Source organism: Canis lupus, chromosome 1 (genome assembly GCF_011100685.1).
Source record: "Canis lupus familiaris isolate Mischka breed German Shepherd chromosome 1, alternate assembly UU_Cfam_GSD_1.0, whole genome shotgun sequence".
In the NCBI taxonomy this organism is placed as follows: domain Eukaryota; kingdom Metazoa; phylum Chordata; class Mammalia; order Carnivora; family Canidae; genus Canis; species Canis lupus.
In genome coordinates this window covers 46,657,270-46,678,018 of record NC_049222.1, presented here as the reverse complement: position 1 = coordinate 46,678,018, position 20,749 = coordinate 46,657,270, and positions in this window count along the sequence as shown.

Sequence of the window (20,749 nt, the reverse complement as noted above, 5' to 3'; positions counted from 1 at the left end):
CTGTGTGGAACCTGCTTCTCCCTCTCCCTGTGTCTCTGCCTTAATCTCTCTCTCTCTCTCTCTCTCTCTCTCTGTGTGTCTCTCATGAATAAATAAATAAATTCTTAACAAACAAACACAAGGCTGCCTGGAACAGCCTGCATGGCTGGCGTCTGTCAGGGTCAGGATGCAAGGGTTTCCTGAGGGCCAGATGTGGACTCTGCTGAGGACAGTTGGCACAGAGTTGACATTCAATGAACATTTGTTGAGTGAATGAAAATGTTTAGGCTCTGTGTAAAACATGATTGAATCAGTTATTTCCCAATAGCCAATCTTCCCTTCTTCCTTAAAAGCAGAATCCTAATTTAGCTTGTGGTAACCACGTGCTCAGTCAAAAGACCAGATTGTCTGGTTTTCCTTATAGTGAGATACACTCATGTGGCTAAGTTTTGACTGTATATGTATGTCTCTCTCTCTCTCTCTTTCTCTCTCTTTCTCTCAATCTGTGTATCATATATAAATTTGTAGGGAACATCTGGGAAAGCTACTTAAGGAGAATTGAGTCAGTTATGAAAGGTCCTGTCTAGCCTTTCCATGGCTGGTGGTCCATCAGTCATTTTGGGCCATGAGGTAACATTGAGGATGAAAGCTACACACTAGGGTGGAAAAGCAGAATGACCATTCTCATTGGTTCTTCTGTAGCACTGGGTTAAGCAACATGAACAGTATCATCCTAGGTCTTTTTGTTCATGGCAAAACCCAATACAGTATTTTGGAACCCTGTGGCATGGGGGTAACTGGTATTGAAGGGAGATAGTGTTGGATTCTTTGTAAAGAGGAGTATTTTTAAAGATGGAACCTAATTGGCATGTAAAATTGAATAATATGATAATGTGATCCCACTGTAGCATTAGCTAATACTTTATCATGATGCACAATTACCTTTTTTTTTTTTTTTTTGGTGGTAGGAACAATTAAGATCTGGTCTTTTAGCAACTTTGAAGTTTATTATACAGTATTGTTGACTATAAAGGGCAAGTATTCTCTAAGGGGGAGGGATACAAATAAAAAGCTGTGTCAGTGGGCCTTAGTTAAATGAGAAACAGGTAAAAGACTAAGAAAACAAGTCATGGACTAAACTCTCTTCTTGCTTCTCCAAAAAAAGCTAAAGACAATTAATTGTTAGAAAGACACTGGGAAATAGAGGCTATAAACTGTCCCGTGTAGTCTAGTCCATGGTCTGTTGCTTCTCCCAGACCATTAACAACATGTGTGGAAGGGACAGAGTGTTCTTAGCTCCATTTTGGTCAGAACATGTAGTAAGTACCAAGAGATGATGTGATTAATTGTGCTTACATTCACAAAAACACAACTGGCTTTAACCTTTTTTTTTTTTTTAAAGATAGTTGGTCTGACTCATTCTTGAAAGGGCAGAAGTTCAGTTGAAGCTTCTCTGTGTATCTTTATGTCTGTGCCTTTCAGTGTATGGTTCTCTGTATCTTTGTGTCGTTTGTCCTCATTGTGTGTTTGTTTTGGCACATCTCTTTGTGTGTGTGTGTGTGTGTGTGTGTGTGAGAGAGAGAGAGAGAGAGAGAGAGAGAAAGAAAGAGAGAAGGCAAGGGGAGAAACAGACAAAAGCAGAGAGACGGGGGGGTAGAGAGGGACCTGCCTCAGTAGGTTGATGCCCTATTCCTTCATGCTCTCCCCTTTTCCTTCTAGTTCTTTATTTCCTTTCATTAGACTTCACCCCAATCCTGCTTGTTGGTACAAGCCAAAAGAGCCATGGTGGTTTCCTTACTGACATCCTGGCATCTTTTTCCCAATTCTGAGCCAGTAGTCCCTGACGGAGAAAATATGCCTCACACAGTGTTACCCTGCAGAGAAGGGACATCGTGGAGCAGCAAACAGCAGCTTGTCTCCATTGGTCCTGGATGGAAGGACTTTAGCAGGACTTTGGTAGGGTGCTGACATGGGCCTCTGCATCTGTGGGGCTGCAACTGTGATCCCAACTCCACTGGAAGGTGCCTTGCACGGGGCACTTCATGTGTGTTCTTTCTTTTCTTTTCTTTTTAAAAAGATTTTATGTATTTATTTATGAGAGACGCAGAATGAGAGAGAGAGAGAGAGAGATGCAGAGACACAGGGAGAGGGAGAAGCAGGCTCCATGCAGGGAGCCTGATGTGGGACTCGATCCCAGGACCCCAGGATCATGCCCTGAACCGAAGGCAGACGCTCAACTGCTGAGCCACCCAGGCGTCCCCCTCATGTGTGTTCTTAAAATTGTTACGGGTGGTTGCTCGCCATCGGTTTTCATCCATCAAGGCATTTCTCGCTAGCAGTTTCTGTCTGAGGCCTGCCCCCAAGTCTTCTCTTCATCGGCGAGTCCTGTGAGATTCCAGGAGATGTATTAGGTGTGTGCATAAGTCTCGGGGCCCTGCACACTCCCAGTCAAATATTTCTACAGGTTCCACATCTTTGAGAGCACCTCTAGGACACATGGGTGGGGAGGAGGGAGAGGTGTGCATAATTCCGGAGCTGAGAGGCAGCCGGGCCCGGCTGTAATAAAGCTGTCTGCGAGGAAGTTATCTTTCATATACAATTGCTTCCCCTAAGCTCTTAAGCACATTAACTGCACCTGTAATTATGCACACCTCAGAAAATGCATGAAAGCTGCCTTCTTTGGCAGACCAAATGAAACTGCAGTCTCCTTCAGACCCTCTGTTGCTTACTATACCTTAACGCTATGGCAAAAAAAAAAAAAAAAAAAAAAAAAAAAAAAAAAGGAAGGAGAGAGAAGAGAAGAGGTAATTGCCCATGAGAGAGTTGCTCATCAGTGAACTTTGTGTCTCGTTTACAGCATTAATTTTGCTCTGCGTGAACCTCACTTGACACTGCTCGGAGGGCTCAGGGTTCTCACTGCTCTTGCTGGCCTGCAAGGCTAGTTGCAGCCGATTTGCATTTCAGACAGTGCGTACAGTGCAAAACAACAACAACATTTGCTTCGACTCTCGGGAATGGCTTTGCACGGGGGTGGAAAAGCACACGTGGTTTTTGCTGGGAGTCTATCCGTTCTTTCCCACTGACCTACTTTCTTCTTGCATTTGACTATTTTGCACTATTTCGTACTAATGATCTAAAACCCCTGCTAAGATCTTCCTTTATGGCATACTGATCTTCTCCTCCTCCTCCTCTGGTAGCTCTTGCTCAGGTATTTTGGGGGCTAGAAGGAAAAGACAAATTCCCTGAATCGGGGCTCCTTAGCCATAATCCCTTCCAGCTGGGGTTTATCCACAGGGCATAGCCAGGGATACAAATCGGGCCCAGTAGCCAGACACACTTCTCACATTAGGAGAAAGTGGATAATGGGCAATGACTTACCATCGCCTACTTTCCAAACCTGCTTTAATATAAACCATTCCTCGTACAGTGTCAGTGGAATTAATTGGCTGGTAATCCACAGGAGACGTTCAGATCGCCTACAGTTTATTTTATGAGTCCTCCAGGATCAATTTCATGTTTGAATGACTATTCCTATCATATATTTACATACACAGTTGTCCCTTTGTATTCAGAGATGACTTGGTTGCCTTTTTACTTCCCAGGCATATTCTTTCTGGAAAAGCAAGGCGGAAGTTCTACCTGAGGCCCTTTAGGAAATTAGCAAATATTGTCCAGCACCTGACCTGCAAATACATGGACATTAGCTGTGGAAGGAATCCAAATGGTATGAAGAGGCAAAGCATCTGCCCTCAAGAATCTTATCACTTGCCCGGGGAGGGCTGGGTGGGGTGGAAGCACACAAAACAGATTGAGAGCAATTGCACAACATAATAAGTGCAGAATAATAGAGTTGACATTGAAGCAGAGTCCTGGTGGGCTGGTGAACGGGGGTGGTGACTTGGGAAACAAAGGCACTGGACCTTTTAAAATGTTTTAAAAGATTTTATTTATTTATTCACGAGAGACACAGAGACATAGGCAGAAGGGAGAAGCAGGCCCTGTGGGGAACCCAATGTGGGACTCGATCCCAGGGCCCTGGGATCATGTGCTGGGCTACAGGCAGATGCTCAACCACTGAGCCACCCAGGTGTCCCAAGGCACTGGGTCTTGAAAACAAGGTAGATGCCACATCTTGCATTGACCTATCACAGGGAAAAACTATTAATGTCAAATAATTTGTGGTGCTTGCACCTCTCTTGCCTTTGGGAAGCTTTTTCTTGGAATGCCCCATTCCTGGACCTCTCTTCAGCTGATCTGGAAATTGGGTGAGGGAGAGCCCCAGGGCACAGAGGGCTTAAGTTGTATGAAGAGTGTGGATGGGGACGCCTGGGTGGCTCAGCAGTTAAGCGTCTGCCTTTGGCCCAGGGAGTCCCAGGATCGAGTCCTATATCGGGCTCCCTACCTGGAGCCTGCTTCTCCCTCTGCCTGTGTCTCTGCCTCTCTCTGTGTCTCCCATGAATAAATAAATAAATAAAACCTTTGGAAAAAAAAAAGAGTGTGGATGTAATGCTGTAATTTCAAAGCCTATGAAATTCCTTCTCTGAAGAGTGAAAGGATCAGGAAGGCCAGAGGAGGCAGGTGTGTGGGGAGAGGAGAGGAAGGCAGGAGGCTCCGGGCAGGCTGCGTGTCCTGGGAGGGAGCCACTGTGTAGTGTGAAGACTTCTGGGGGAAAAATAGGAAAATGGGATTTGGGGGAAGTTTTGCTCCTTGTTTGTCATGTGAGGCCCCAGTTGGGGACTCTTTTAGAGTCATCAGTAAAAATGTGGCTTTGCAAGGAGTTTTGGACTCTGGTTTATGTTTCTTTGGTGGTACATGTGGCTGGGTGCCAGGTTAGCACTGGGGAGGCTGATCGTGAGGCCCAGCTACTTTAGAAGGAGAAGCAATTTTATTCATATTTGAGCCGAGTAAAGGGGAATGGAATAAACCCCTTAAAATGTGATATGACTGATCTCTTGTACTTGCCTATTTGACTTACTGTTAGGGGTATGAGAGGTTTGCAGGTTCATTATTCAAGCATTCATCCATTCATGCATTTGTCACATATTTATCGAGGGCCTTCTGTGACGGGTCGCGTTCTAGGCTCTGGCAGCGCAGGATGAGCAAAACAGATGAAGCCCCTGTTCTCCTAGAGTTCACATTCTAGTAGAGAATGTTTTCACTGCTGGAGTTGGAGGCAGGTGTTTTTCTGCTTTGGCAGACCTTGAGATCATTCAGATATGACTCAAACCTCAGGCCTGTTATTGACAAAGTTTAGTTAATCAGTTGCAACAAACAAAATCTTGTGCAGCAGTTTGGAAACACAGGTCCTCAGACGGGTGTGGGTCTCTCCCCGTGGATGTTCCTGAGATCCCTATTAAACCTGCAGAATCCTGGTCCCCCACCCAGCAGAGACGGGATCACACTGTCTCGGGGTAGGGCCAGAGAAAGTGTATTTTTTTTTAAAATCCTCCAATGATTCTTTTTATGAATTAAGTTTTGATTACGTCTATAATTCTGAAATCTGTATTTGGTCAATTTGCTCCTCTGGCTGATGGTCGGGCTCAGCTCCTTTGCTCTGGGGTCGGGACATGTGGATCTGTACCCATTGCTATGAACTTACATACATAGAGTTGTACCAATAGAAAATATATAGTATTGTTTTATGGGCTAATGTTTCATATAAATAGGAGCATTCTTTCCATGTGGTCCATTCCCCAGCCTCTCCTTCCTGCTTCTCTTTTTAAGATAATATCCAGGCACGGGCGGACACATGGCTTAGCCTAGCTCAGAGTGGCTGGGAAAAGTTGGGGTCCTTGGAAACAGCGTGTTTGCTTCCTCTGGCCCGAGAGCAATGTCCCTGCCTCAGCTGGCAGCAGCTTGCCCAGGATATTCACAGTGACATTTGTGGCGGGGGCAGCTTCAGCCTGGCTGGCTGGACTCCCTGACTTGGGATGCTCTCAGCTGCATCTTCCATGCAGCCTGCTCTGGGACCTCCTCCTGCTGCTGGGGCTCCAAGGAGGGTCCATTGTTTCTCAGGCCAGGGCCTCTCTACTAAAATGCCAAACTGCTCTGATAACCAAGAGTGGGGGCAGGGAGGGAGTTAAGGAATATAGACAATCTTTTCCTAAAAGAGTAGCCTATTCTTTTTTTTTTTTTTTAATTTTTTAAATGTAAATTCAATTTGCCAACATATAACACCCAGAGCTCACCCAATCAAGTGCCCCCCTCAGTGCCCATCACCCAGTTATCCCATCCTCCTATCCACCTCCCTGAGAGTAGCCTATTCTTTAAGCTTATTTTCTTGTTGAAAAAAAAAAATAAAACAAACCCAAACCAAAAACCATTTGTGCATGTCAAAGGCCAAGTTCTTTCTCTTGGCATTCTCTTGATAACAAATTCTAACCATCCTCCAGACAGACAGATGCCTCCAATGGAGCAGACTGGGGTGGTGGTGGTGGTGGTGTATATGTTTGGAAGGGTGAAAAGAATAGGGCAGGACATTTTTTAAAGTATTACAACTGTTCATCTTATAGGCTTGTCGTCCAGCCATTTTTCACTGGTTTGTGTGACTAGCAGCCAAAAGTCAGCCAGAGTGTTTATGACATTTTGTGCTGTTTTTCCAAATGGACATATTCAAAGACCTTTCTCGGCCAAAGTTTAGGAGAGACTCTGCTTTCTTAGCCAGGCCATAAATTAATTAATCTATTCTTTTTATAGCTTAATGAGGAAATGATTCAGAAACCCAAGAGACTGACATTGGTCAAAAATCCTTCACAACAGCTCTTTTTATTTTCTACTAACGAAAATATGGAGTAATTGTGGTGGACATTCCATAAGGTGACTCCCAGTGAGTCACTTCTTTGCATGATCCCCTTGAGTGTTCACGGAAACTGTGACTCGCTTCTGGCCAATGAAATATAGCAACAGTGATGAGATGTCACCCCTGTGTTCATGTTATATGGCAAAGATGAACAGATTTTGTAATTAAGATCCCAAATCAGTTGATTTTGAGTTAATAAAAAAGATTGTCCTGGATGGGTCTGACTTAATCAGGTGAAAGTCCTTAAAGGAGGGACTAGAACCTTCCCTGAGGTCAGAGACTTTCCTTGAGGAAGCAAGCGGCTATGAGTTCTATGCCTGCAAGGAAACTCATTCTGCCAGCAACTGTGGTTGTGAATCTTTCCCCCCTCAGGTCTCTGATGAAATGCAGCCCAGCTGGCATCTTGATAGCAACCTCGTGAAACCCTGAGTTGAGGAACCAGCTAAGCCTTGGCATACTCCTGGCATACAGAAACTATGAGATAATAAAGGTGTGTTGTGTGAAGCCATCATGTTGATGTTAATCTGGCAGGCAATAATAGAAAACTAATCTAGTAACAATTAGTTACCACCTATCCTGGTTTCTCAGCCCTCAGCTGATGAGGCCTCTCCCTCTGTTCCTTCCTTCCTTGCATCATTCTGCCCTTCTTTTCAGAAGATTGAACAGTGACAGTCTCCCTCTCTAGGACATGGGGAAAGGAGACTATGCTTGGTTAAGTTCTGCGGATGGAACTTGATTACTGGGCTGAGATGAATTTGCTTAAAACAATAAGACTTTATTTTTTAGAGTAGTTTTTTAGGTTAATTCCAAAGCTGAGCAGAAGGCAGATTTTCCATATACCCCCTGGCCTTCCTTCTCCCAACTTCTGCTACGACTAGCATTCTGCATGTGAGTGTATGTTTTTTTTTTTTTTTTTTTACAACTGATGAACCTACATTGACACATCATTATAGTTTATGTATAGGTTGTGTAGGTTTTTACAAATGTATAATGACATGTATCCATCATTGTAGTATCATACAGAATTGTGTCACTGCCCCCAAACTCCTCTCCACTCCTCCAGTTCATTCCTTCCTGGCCCCAACCCCTTAGCAACCACCAGTCTTTTTTTTTTTTTTTTTTAAACTGTCTCCATAGTTTTGCCTTTTCCAAAATGTTGTATAGTTGGAATCATATAGTGGGTAGTCTTTTCAGATCAGCTTCAGATTGGTTTCTTTCACTTAAGTAATATGCATTTAGGGTTTGGTTTCTCCGTGTTTTTTCATGGCTTGATAACTTCTTTTTTTTTTAGATTTTATTTATTTATTCATGAGAGACACACAGAGAGAGGCAGAGACATAGGCAGAGGGAGAAGCAGGCTCCCTGTGGGGAGCCCAATGTGGGACTCCATCTCACGATCCTGGGATCACGATCTGAACTAAAGACAGATGCTCAACCACTAAGCCATCCAGGCATCGTCCTTTGATCACTTCTTTTTAGCAGTGATGTTACTCCATTGTCTGGTTTACTACAATTTATTCATTCACCTGCTAAAGGACATCTTGGTTGCTTCCTAGTTTTGACAATTATGAGTAAAGCTGCCATAAACATCTATGGGTTGGTGTTTGTGTAGACATAATGTTTCATTTCATTTAGGTAAATACCAAGGAACATGATTGCTAGATCGTATGGTAAGAGTATGTTTAGTTTTGTAAGAAATTGCCAAACCGTCCTCCAAATTGGCTGCAATGCTTGCATTCCTACCAGCAATGAATGAAAATTCTTGTTGCTCCATATCCTTACTTGCATTTGGTGTTGTCATTGCTCTGGACGTTGGTCATCCTAATGGGGTGTAGTGGTATCTCACTGTTGTCTTAATTTACATTTCCCTGAAGACATATTATGTTGAACAACTTTATTCCCTTCCCTTTTGTATCTGAGATGATTACCAGTGAAGAAATCCACTTGTGATTTTCCTTTTTTTTTCTGTGGAGCTCTCTCAGGTGGGCTCTCTCTATACTGCAGTGAGAATATTTCAAAGGAGCAAGGATGCAGAAGATCCATCATAAGAAAGCAAGATGCTAAAAATCTGCAGCACATCTTCCCATTTTATTCCTGTTCTTTATTGTTATTTATATGAATTTTCTTTGGGAAATGGAATGGTGTAGACCTTACAGTTTCCAATGGACGAAGGGTTGACAAATGAACTGAGGCTCTCAGGACAAGGTTCCCCAAGGGTCTCCTATCGTGAGGGTGAGCAACAGAGGTGGCATCTTGTACGATTGTTTTTGTTATAGCTTTTCTTTTCCAGTGGGCATGAGAGAAGCATCCAGGCCCTAGGCTCTGAGATTATGGTCTGCTCCAGTCTCTTCTACCTTCTCAGTTTCCATGCCAGGCATCAGGGCCATATGAGGCAACTGCTCATTCAGTTCGTGTCAGAAGTCATGAAGTTCTCCTGCTGGGCATCAGAAACACAACCCAGACAACTGGATTGGTTAACTTAGTTGTGGTGTTAAAGGATCAGGTGAGAAATTGCATCCATGCCCTTTACAAGGGAGATATTCCTCTGTTTTATAGTTTTAAATCTTAGAAGTTACCAAATGTCCAGAGCTCTGGCAGTGGTGCGATTCTGTAACGCTGCACCATTTCATAGTCTTAGCCTAAAATAACAGCATCCAAGCTTTGTGACAAATAGTCTAACTCATGCTGCAAATGATGGCCTTTTTACTGGAGACACGAACAACTGCGGGCGGCTGGCATTGGCTTTTCTCACTTTTCCTTCTCCAAGCTTGAAAAGAGACTGTATAATTGTAGGTGGTCATATTTGAGAAAAATGTCTGCAGTAAGGAACACGGCTCACCTGTTTACAATTAGAGCTTGTGGTGGGGGTGGTGGTGGTGGGGGCTAATGTTTTGCATGTTGCAAGTAGGCTCTGTGTAAAACTCTTAGATCACATAAGGGTTTAGGCACACATTTTTCTTGTCCATGAACATATTTTTGTTTCAGAAGAGCCAGTTGAGCATGGCAGATGGAACAAATGTGTTTATAGCTGCTTTCTCTGAAAACCGCATTAAAATGATAATATAGGCACCAAAAAGGCCTAGACCCACAAGGACAAAGAGAGCAGTGGAGGATGCTCACTACAAGCAACCACAGTTTGGAGGCTCTAAGTCAGAGAGATAGTAGTTACTGATTTGGCAGGCAGGAGAAAGCTATAACTTAAGCTGATCAGGGGAGAAACTCAGACGCAGGCTGAGGTGAGCTACTTACTGATCTAGGGGGAGCATCAGCAGTTAGTTACTGCGACTTCCTGGAGTTGCAGGTGGGGGCAAAAACTGGATTGGCTGAAAGTCTTTCTCTGCAGCAGTGATCACCCTCCTGACTGATGGGCGTCCTTTTTGTATCCCCCGAGGGCTGCGAGTCTGCCTCCCTGTTGAGCAGGAGGCCAGTGCTAGGGCTGAGAGGCAAAGCAGAGACCTTAGGCTTGGGGATGCCAGGCTCAGCTGAAGGCAGGGCCACAGTACAGACAAGGATTCCAGTAGAAGTCTGCATCCTGACCATCCGTCCAGGCCTCCCCTCCCCCACTGCAGTGGCACCACCCAATCAGAAATCTTCTGAGGGCTGTTCTTCAGGCAGCGCCTGTCCCTCAGGACTGGGGCTTTGGGGTCTAGTAGATCTGGCTCCCCTGTTAGCTGTGCAGCTCTGTAGCTCTATGACTTTTAAAAAAAAAAATCTCTAAGAGTGGTCTGGAATTGTGGAGGGGAAGAGTTTTCATCACATATGTTGGTTGTGAGGACTAAGTGAGGTGATTAGGCAAAAACTCTGGAAGGCAACCATTTTCTGAAAGCCACGTCTTGGTTTCTGGGTGACTATATAGAGATGTTTTCAGTGTTCCCGCCAACGATCTATTCTCTCATCTGACTCTTAAAGATTCAGTTCAATAGATAACATCCTGAATAATGAAGAGGGCATTCCTAACCTTCTCTTGCAGCTGTGGTGGCCGTGTTTAAAATGTTGGCCATGGGAAGACAGTGGTGACATGGTTCCTCTGTAAACAGTTTCTAATCAGCTCAAAAGCCCTTTTTCTTTTTAACTCCTTTCTTTCAGTTCTTCTCAACTGTGCATCAATTTTCCAACCTGAATACTTTCAAAGACCTAAGTTTGATGAAAAAACATCCCTAGTGATCCAGAACACATTTTACATACTGCTCGACTGTAAGCACTCTCCAGACATCAGTATCTTACAGACTGTGTGACATCTCACTATTGTTGAATGAACATCACTTATACCTATATCTTGAGGAACGTCAATCTAAATTAAAATATGCCAAGTTTCTTAACAGCACCAACAGATTTCCTAATTAACCTATGAATACTGTCAATCTGTTAATATAGTTCTCTTGTTCTTTTAGAAATGAGTTATGTAACATTTCTTTTATTTACTCCAGCAATTTCAGAACTAAAGTGCTCCTTAGGGTATTCCAAACTTCCCTTCGAAAGTAAAGAAAATATGAATAACATGAAATGATTTGTTGGAATGGTTCAAGGCATTTTGGCGTCTAGAATTTTTTTTTTTCAAACCAGTCTGTTGAACTTCATGCATTGCTCTTTCTGCAATGTCTCTGGTCTAGGTTGCTTCCTATCCTTAAAGAATTCTTGTGGTGAGGCAGATTCCTGAGGTCGGTCCAAGGAGTCTGTAGACAGTAGCTTAGATCCTTAGTCTGGCTTTCTTGACAAAATTGCTACACTGTGTCCTTTCTCCTTCAAATGGATCCCAGAGCACATAACTGGATTAACCACAATTCTTGTCTCATCCATACATGGATGTTATTATTATTTTTTTATGGATGTTATTTTTATCATAATATAATAGATACCTAAGGACCCACCATGCAACCCAATAAATAGAACATTGATAATATCACATGTCCACTTACATGCTTTTCCCCCATTCCTCAATATTCCTCATAGTCTTCTGAAACTAGCCTCCCCCGCTTTTTCCCTCTTAAACACTTGTGTTCCAAGATTCATTGATGTTGTAGCATGTAGCTGTAGTTAGTTTTTTGCTGGATATTATTCTACTCTGGATATAGTACAATCTCCATATCCATTTTCCTATCAACAGGAAGAATCTTTGTCTTTACCACGGTCAACTCTTGGCACAAATGTGAAGTAGGGTGAAGTTTGTCTTTGATGCCTTTAGTATGTTACTGCTGCCCTTCCTTAGCTTCTTCTCAGAAGATCATCTGAACATCCTGTCTGACACATAGTGAAGTGCATTAAAGGTTTATTGAACGAATATTGTAAGTGACAGATAAGATTGAGGGCAACTCCAGTCAAACGGAAGTAGCTGCCTGAGTACTAACCTGAAGAAGCTTTTGTAGCCTCATCTCGGCTCAGAGGGAAGAGCTCCAGGATCAATGACCAATGTCTGCATGGAAGGGGCTAGAAGCACGATTGTTTGGAGCTAGTTATTGCCACTCAGGATTTAGTAGATTAGCTCCTCGTGGACATTTGCAAATCCGCTGGAGTCATGAGTCATGAGCATGAGTTAAAAACAAAGGAATAAAACTGTCATTGCAGAATTTCAGATTTTACCCGGGCTGGGGGAAGGTTAATTCTGGAGGTGCTAGTTGGGCATTGATGATGATCAGCAAGATTCCTGGTGCTCTTAAGCCACACTATCTCCCACATACTTTAAAGATTGATTCTGGTCTTTATTCTATGTTAAATATCTAATGTAAAAATGCATTTAATATAAAAAGCCCAATTCTCAGGAAAACAACTGTGCAAAGGATGTTATTTTTCATCCGGATGGTTAAATGCACATTTTTCTGTTTAAAAGTAAATCTTTCACTTTAAAGATTGAATATGAAGACACTTAAAATAATGTGTTTTTAAGTTGTCTAGTTGTTTCAATGTAAAGTGCTGAAAAATTAATCAATATTTGCTACGGACCCAAAGTTCTTTCCCTAAAATTTTTATTTCTTCATAGATGCTTTGTTTTGACTTGTGTTGATAGCAATATTGGCTTCATGATACCACGAGCTGTAGCCCCGCTTGTAAATGGCATTATCATGCAATACTAGAGCTGGAATAAACATCAAATATCATCTCGCTGAGTGTTTTAGATCTATGGACCACATGCATGGGCTCTGTCCCTTATGTAGTGAATCAGGTTTTGGGGGTGGAAAGCCTAGGAATCTTCATTTTATACAATCTCACAGGTGATGATGATCCATATGAGCATTTCTCTGAAACCAGAGAAATTAGTGACTTTTTAAGGGTTGAGAACTAACAGATTCATAGCTGGGCAGTCCCTCGAGGTGAGATTATGGCAAAAAAAATGGACATGGTTATTTTTCAATTTATACAGTGGCATTTATTGTTTTGATTTTTTAAAAGACTTTATTTATTCATGAGAGACACACAGAGAGAGGCAGAGACATAGGGAGAGGGAGAAGCTCCCCTCTCCATGCGAAGCTGATGTGGGACTCAATCACAGGACCTTGGGATCATGACCTGAGCCAAAGGCAGATGCTCAACTGCTGAGCCACCCAGGCATCCCTACACAGTGGGATTTAAAATAGCTCATTGCAGGTGTGCCTGGGTGGCTCAGCTGGTTAAGTGTGTGACTCTTGGTTTTAGCTCAGGTCATGATCTGAGCGTTGTGAGATTAAGCCCTGCTTTAGGCTCCTTAAGATTCTCTCTCCCTCTCCCTCTGCCCCTCCCCCCTAAAAATTGTCAGATAATGCTCAAGCTGCATAGGCTGCAAATAAACCCAAAACACCTCCCATCAGAGATTAATCATTTCTTGTTACCCTGAGTATCCTAAAATATGCAAATATTTGATGTTATTGGAGGTCCTTGAAAAAACTTTGAAGTCTTCTATCACTGTGTAATGATTCTTTTTGGTAAGAGCATGAAAACCCTTGGAAAAAAAATCAAACAAACTGTGATAAAAAATAGATTTGTTGCATCACACCTTAATTGCCATCTGCCCTGTGTGCCTCTCCCTGGATACATTCCCCCTCCCTGGATACAGTTGGGAGACAAAAGTCTCCAAAAATTTGGGATTTTTATTTTTTTTTAAGATTTTATTTATTTTTTCATGGCAGAGAGAGAGAGAGAAGTAGGCTCCATGTAGGGAACCCAACGTGGGACTCCATCCTGGGTCTCCAGGATCACACCCCAGGCTGAAGGTGGCGCCAAACCGCTGAGCCACCGGGGCTGCCCAAATTTGGGATTTTAAAATGCTACTTGATTTTCACTATAGCTGAAATCAAGTAAGCCCCACCCAGGCCTGCTTGCTGGGGAGTCGTGTTCACAGTGCCCCTTCCCACATGTCCTTCACCTGGTTTTCAACCGTTGGCTGTCCCCACTTTTTTCTATTTGTTGTTGGGGTTTAGAGAATGAAAGCAAAATATTTAACTGGAGCACGTGCATTGGTCACTGGTTTTTAACAAAGTCACAGAGCACCGGCCTCTCCTAGAGATGTCTCTCTGTCTAGCAGGCAAAACCAGATTTATTTTCTTTCTCCTTCCTGCTTTCCCCACCTCCCCTTTCATCCCTGAGTGCAAATTCAGGGCTGCTCTGAGTTTGTATCACCTGAGATTAATTGCTGCTAATGCAAGTGTTCAGGGCTGTGTGTGGGATGTTCCCGAGTGCAGAGTGGATTCTGCTGTGCCTGGGAATGTTCCTTCACTTGAGGTGTGTAATTCCCTGCGCTGTGAGACACATTTCTGCAGTGCTCCTGCCATACCCCGAGCAGCCAGGCTCGGCTGCCACCAGAATAGGACATGGGTACAAACCTTCGCTCATGGTCACTTCAGATGTAAGTAAATCTTATTTGACGTTGTGGCAATGACCACAGTATGCAATTATAGAAACAAAGAACTTTTCAGCAAGCTGAAACAGTCCCAGGAAGATGTGGGCAGCTTAGAGGCAGGAGGCCTGGTCTCCGAGAGCTCTCAGGCAAGGCCCAGGCGAGGGACAGGAACTCTCTAGAGGTGGCCAGGCCTGGGCGCCCTAGGCTTGGGTTGAGAGGGATGGGCATTCGGGCCTGTTCTCTGCTCCCTGCAACTAAGAAGCCCTGGGCTTGTGGGAAATGAACATAAATTTTCTGGCCATAGGTTTCCCAAATGGCAAAAAAATCTATCACTTTGCAATTTGTTTTCTGTTTGTCCCATTTGTTCTGTGCTTGTTTTTATTTCCATCCTTGCCTGTTCTTTGGATTATTAGATATTTAAAAATGATTCCATGTCCCGTCTCTGTCGGTAGTTAAGTTATCCATTGTTTTTTTTTTTTTTTTTTTAAGATTTTATTTATTTATTCATGAGAATACACAGGAGAGAGAGAGAGGCAGAGACCCAGGCAGAGGGAGAAGCAGGCTCCATGCAGGGAGCCCAATGTGGGACTCGATCCCGGGTCTCCAGGATCAGGCCCTGGGTTGAAGGCGGTGCTAAACTGCTGAGCCACCGGGGCTGCCCAAGTTATGCATTCTTTAACTGGCTACCCAAGGGCCTGGAGATTACAGCAGCACTACCTTATAAATATCTAGCATAGAGTCATATAAACCCCTCTCCCTGGATGATGCACAGGCCTTAAAAAGTTGAATTCCATTTACGTCTGATCCTGCCTGTTGTGCTATTTTTTTCATGTACCTTATTTCTCCATATAAAAACTCCTTGTCATTACTGTTTTAGGAGTCAGCGGTCTATTAGTTTCCTCTTATAATTCTCTCTTGTCTTGTCCTTCATTTCTTTCTGCACATGGTAGACAGAACAATGACCCCGGCATGCACCTTGATCTCTGGAAACTGTGACTATGTGAGGTTCTGTGACAGAGAGGCATTAAAGTTGCTAATTAGTTGACTTTTAAATAGATTATCCTGGATTATCTCACTGGTCAGTGGAATCATAAGACTTCTTAAATGTGGAGGATGGAGGCAGAAGAGGGAGCATCAGAGAATTGGCAGTCCAAAGAGCTGGCTTTACAGGTGGAGGAACGAGGCCATGATCCAGGGAAGGCATGAGGCCTGGAAGCTGGAAAGGCAAGGACATGGGTTCTCCCTAGAGCCCCCTGAGTAATGCAGCCCTCCTGCCCCTGGGGTTTAGCCCTGTGACCCGTGAGACCAATTTGGACTGCCAGTGTCCCAAACTGTGCAATGATGCATTTAGATACGTTTTACATATTTAGAAACCACTATGTTTGTGGTAGATTATTATAGTAGGACAGGAGATGAATACTCTGTATCTCTGATTTCATGTATCAGTTTGTATTTCCCTGAAAACTTGTTTTAGCAATTTTCCTTTAGAGTGGGTCTGGTGATGATGAATTTCATCAAATTCTGTTTTTCGGAAAATGTCTTTACTATGCTTTCATTTTTCTGTTTTCAATTTCATCGATTTCTGCACTTTATTTCCTTATGCTTGTGTTGGGTTTGTTTGTTTATTTATTTATTTATGAATGATAGTCACAGAGAGAGAGAGAGAGAGGCAGAGACACAGGCAGAGGGAGAAGCAGGCTCCATGCACCGGGAGCCCGATGTGGGATTCGATCCCGCGTCTCCAGGATCGGGCCCTGGGCCAAAGGCAGGCGCCAAACCATTGCGCCACCCAGGGATCCCTTGTGTTGGGTTTAATTTACCTTTTTCTAGTTTGATAAGGTTTAAGCTTAGCTTATGGATTCGAGACCTTTCTTTTCTACTATAAGCATGGAATGCTATACATGTCTCTCTAGACACAGCTTTGGTTGCATCTCACAAATTTTGATATGCCGTGTTTTCATTTTCATTCAATTCAAAAATTTCTAGTTTCCTTTAAGACTTCCTTTTTGGCTCATGGATAATTTAGAATCATACTATGTCTTTCCAAACGTGTAGGGATTTTCCAGATTTTGTTCCATTGTTGATTTCCGGTTTAATTCCATTTATGGTCTGAGAACATACTTTGTATGATTTCTATCATGTACAATTTGCTGAGGTTTGTTTTATGATCAAATATGGTTTCTCTTGATGAATGTTGCACATGGACTTGCATACGATGTTCTGTAAATGTCAATTAGGTTGATTGAATTGATAGTGTTTAGATCCTCTGCATTCTTACTCACCTGTTTCCTTGTCCCAGTGATTACTGAGAGAGGAGTATTGGAGTCTCCAGCTATGACTATGGATTTGTCTGTTTCTTAGTTCATTTTTTTGCTTCATGGTATTTGAAGCTGTGTTGTGAGGTCCATATACACTTAGGGTTGTTTTATCCTCTTGGAGAATTGACCCCTTTATCATTACGCAGAGTTCCTCCTTTATCTTTAATAACATTCCTTGTGTGAAGTCTGCTCTGACATTGATGTAACCACCTCAACACCCTCTTGATTAGTGTTTGCCCAGTATTTATATTTTTCATTTCATTTCATTTTTTACTTTGTCCCTATCATTGTGTTTAAAGGAGATTTCTTGCAGATAGCATATAGTTAGATCTTACTTTTTAATCTAATCTGTCAACTCCTGTCATAACTGGCACAGTTGACCTGTTCACATTCAACGTCATCACCGGTATGGTTGGATTATAATCTGTCACCTTGTTGGCTGTTTTCTTATTTATTCCATCTTTCTTTTTGGTCCTTTTTCTCCTGCCTTCTCTTAGGTTTAGTGAGCATTTACACACTTCTGTTGTTCTCCACTGACATTATTAGTACAACTTAAACTTTGTTTTAGTGATGCGAACAATTTATATCTTTAATTAATAAGAGTCTACATTTAAATAATGTCATACCATTTCACATGTAGTGTAAGTTGCAACAGTATATTCTCCAGTCCTCTTTCCATCCTTTGTGCCATTGTTGTCACATTTTCTCTTTTTTTTATATGTGATAAAACACATGCTATATAGCTACTATTTTTCCTTTAGGTTGTTGGTTATCTTTTAAAGCAATTAAAAAGAAGAAACAATTTTTTAAACCTTTATTCCACTTCTAATATTCTTCATTTCTTTGTGTAGATCCATGTTTCTGTTTGGTATCATATGTATATGATTTTTTCCCCTAAGTAATGCTATTTAATATTTCCTCTAATGCACATCTGCTGGCCACGAATTCCTTCAGTATTTAAAAAAGTCTTTATTTCTCCGTCATTTTGAATTTTGTTGTGGAGAGGATTCTGGCTGAAAACTTTGTTTTCTTTTCTCACTTCAAGATGTCACTCCATTATCCTCTAGCTTGCATGAGTTCCGGGGAAAAGAATCATCTGCTAATTCTTTTGTTCCTCTGTATGTAATGTGTATTATTTTTCTGGCTGACTTTAAAAATTCCTCATTTTCTTTTGTTCTCAGCAGTTTAGATATGATCTATGAAGGTGTGTGTGTGTGTGTTCACACATGTTTTCTGTTTTCCTGCTGTTTAATTCCTCAGTGGGCTTGTATCTAATGAATTCATTGAACACCTTCTCTGTTAGGTTTTTTTTTCCTTTAATTTTTAGCACTTGCATCTACTGCTTTCTTAGAGTTTTAGTCCCTCTGCTGAAATTGCCCATCTGATCTTGCCTGGTTTCTACTTTCTCCATTACAGCCTTGGGCATATTAATCATAGTTATATAGAATAATTATAGTAGATAGTTCCTATTACATAGTTCCAACATCTGTGTCTTAACAGAGTATGGTTTTGATCATTACTTCGCCTCTTTGTATCATCTTTTTTCCTGCCTTTTCATAAGCCTCATTCTTTTTTTGTTGAAAGTCATATATCTTGCACAGGACAGGAGAGTAGAGTCAATAAGACTGTTGCCCTTCCTTCTGTAGGCTTTTGCTCTGTAGACAAGAGAGAGGAAAACACAGGTGGAGTTGGTATCTCTCTTATTGCACTTCTCTTTCCTACTTTAGGTCTACACCTCAATGAACGCTTTCATAGGACTCTTAGAGTTCACCTGGGGGTCCATGGTTGTTCATTCTATGGGTTGTGTAGATTTTGACAAATGTGTAATGACATGTATCATCATTGTAGTATCATACAGAATTGTCACTGCCCTAAAAACCCTCTGTACCCCTCCAATTTATCCCTTTCATTTCATGGAAGTATAATCTAAACATAACATTATGTTAGTGTCAGTTGTAAAATGTAGTGTTGAATCTGTGTTTTGATGTCTTTCATCAGTTTTTTTAAAAATCAGCCATCACCTCTTTAAATACTATTTCTTCTTTTTTTAAGATTTAATCACAAAAATAGAACCGCTGGAAGACATACGTACAGACAGAGATTTATTATACTGATTTGACCTTATAAAATTGGCCAAGCTGGTTCAATAGTCTGGGGAAGGTATTTCTCCTGTTTCTAGTACCATGGCCTGAAGTCAAAAGATAGGTAGTAGGAGAAGAGAGGGAGCCCACGAGAATGGAGTGGAACTTATATTAGTCCCTACCTCCAAGATTCCAACATTAATGATGGGATGTCCTGATGAAGAATTTGGCATCTTTGACATGGAGGTTAACATGTGCTGGCCCAGGAGTTGAGGAGCCTAAGAAGGAAATCTGACAGGAGCTGGCTGATGTCCCAAGTCTATAAAGTTTGAGTCAGCAGGTAAATGACAAGGTATATGGACTGTAACAGCACCTTGTGCCCTTCTATGACCTTCTGAATGACATTGGCACAGGACTGCTAATTGACTTCTGAATCTTGCATGAGATTTCTGTAACTCACACTAATCTACTTAATGCAGGGAAGGAAATTCTAGCAGGAAGTTCTAGCTTGGCTAGGTTGGCATGACACAAATTCATCTCATGCTTGACTATCTCACTCTACTCTTTTTCAGACGTTAGTTACAAATATTAGACATTTTTTGCTCATATCTCTTATGCTGTATTTTGTACTTCCCATTCTTTTGGATCTCTGCCCTTCAGTCTGAATATTTTCTTATTAACTATCTTCTATTTGACTCAATCACTCTTCTACCATTTTGAATTTGCTATTAAACCCCTCCACTGAGTTCTTAATTTTTATCATTATCTTGTTCAAAATTTTCATTTGTTCCTTTTTTATAGTTTCTATTTGCAGCTGAAATTGTCCATGTTTTCAAGAGCTTTTTTATCATAGTTTTTTTTTCATATTTGTGTTATATAATTCCAATATATTAATCTTTGTGGGCTTGTTTCTGTGTTTTCTTTTGTTTCTTTTGGTTTTTGGCTTTCCTTGTCCTTCTTTTTGAAAAATTTTTAATTGTAATGTATAGCACACTGTATAGTGTTATATTAATTTCAGGTGTACAATATACTGATTCAACAATTCTATATATTACTCAGTGCTCATTGTGATAAGTGTACTTAAATCCCCTTCATCTATTTCACCCATCTCCCAGCCACCTCCCCTCTGGCAAACAACAATTTATTTTCTATAGTTAAGAGTCTGCTTTTAGTTTGTTCCTTTTTACCCTTTGTTTTACTTTCTTAAATTTCACATATAAGTGAAATCATATGGTATTTGTCTTTCTCTGACTTTTTGCACCTAGCATTATACTCTAGATCCATCTATGTTGTTGCAAATGGCAAAATTTCATTCTTTTTTATGGCTGAATAATATTCCACCATATAGATATGGCATATCTTTATCCATTCATCTACTGGTGATTGGAGCATTTAGTTTATTTACATTTAATTATTGGTAGGTATATCTTCTTGCATTTTGTTACTTGTTTTATGGTTAATTTGTAGTTCTCTATTCCTTTCTTCTCTTGCTCTCTTCTCTCATGATTGGTTGGCTTTCTTTAGTGATATACTTGGATTCCTTTCTCTTTAGTTTTTGCATATCATAGGTTTTTGATTTGTGGTTACCATTAGATTTGTGTATAACATCTTATGCAGATAGCAGTCTACATTAAGTTGATGGTTACTTAGGTTGGAGCTCATTCTTTACCCCCCCCCACACCAACTTTAAGTATATGGTGTCATACTTTACATTCTTTTATTTTGTGAATACCTTTACTAATTTTTACAGATATCTTTAATTTTA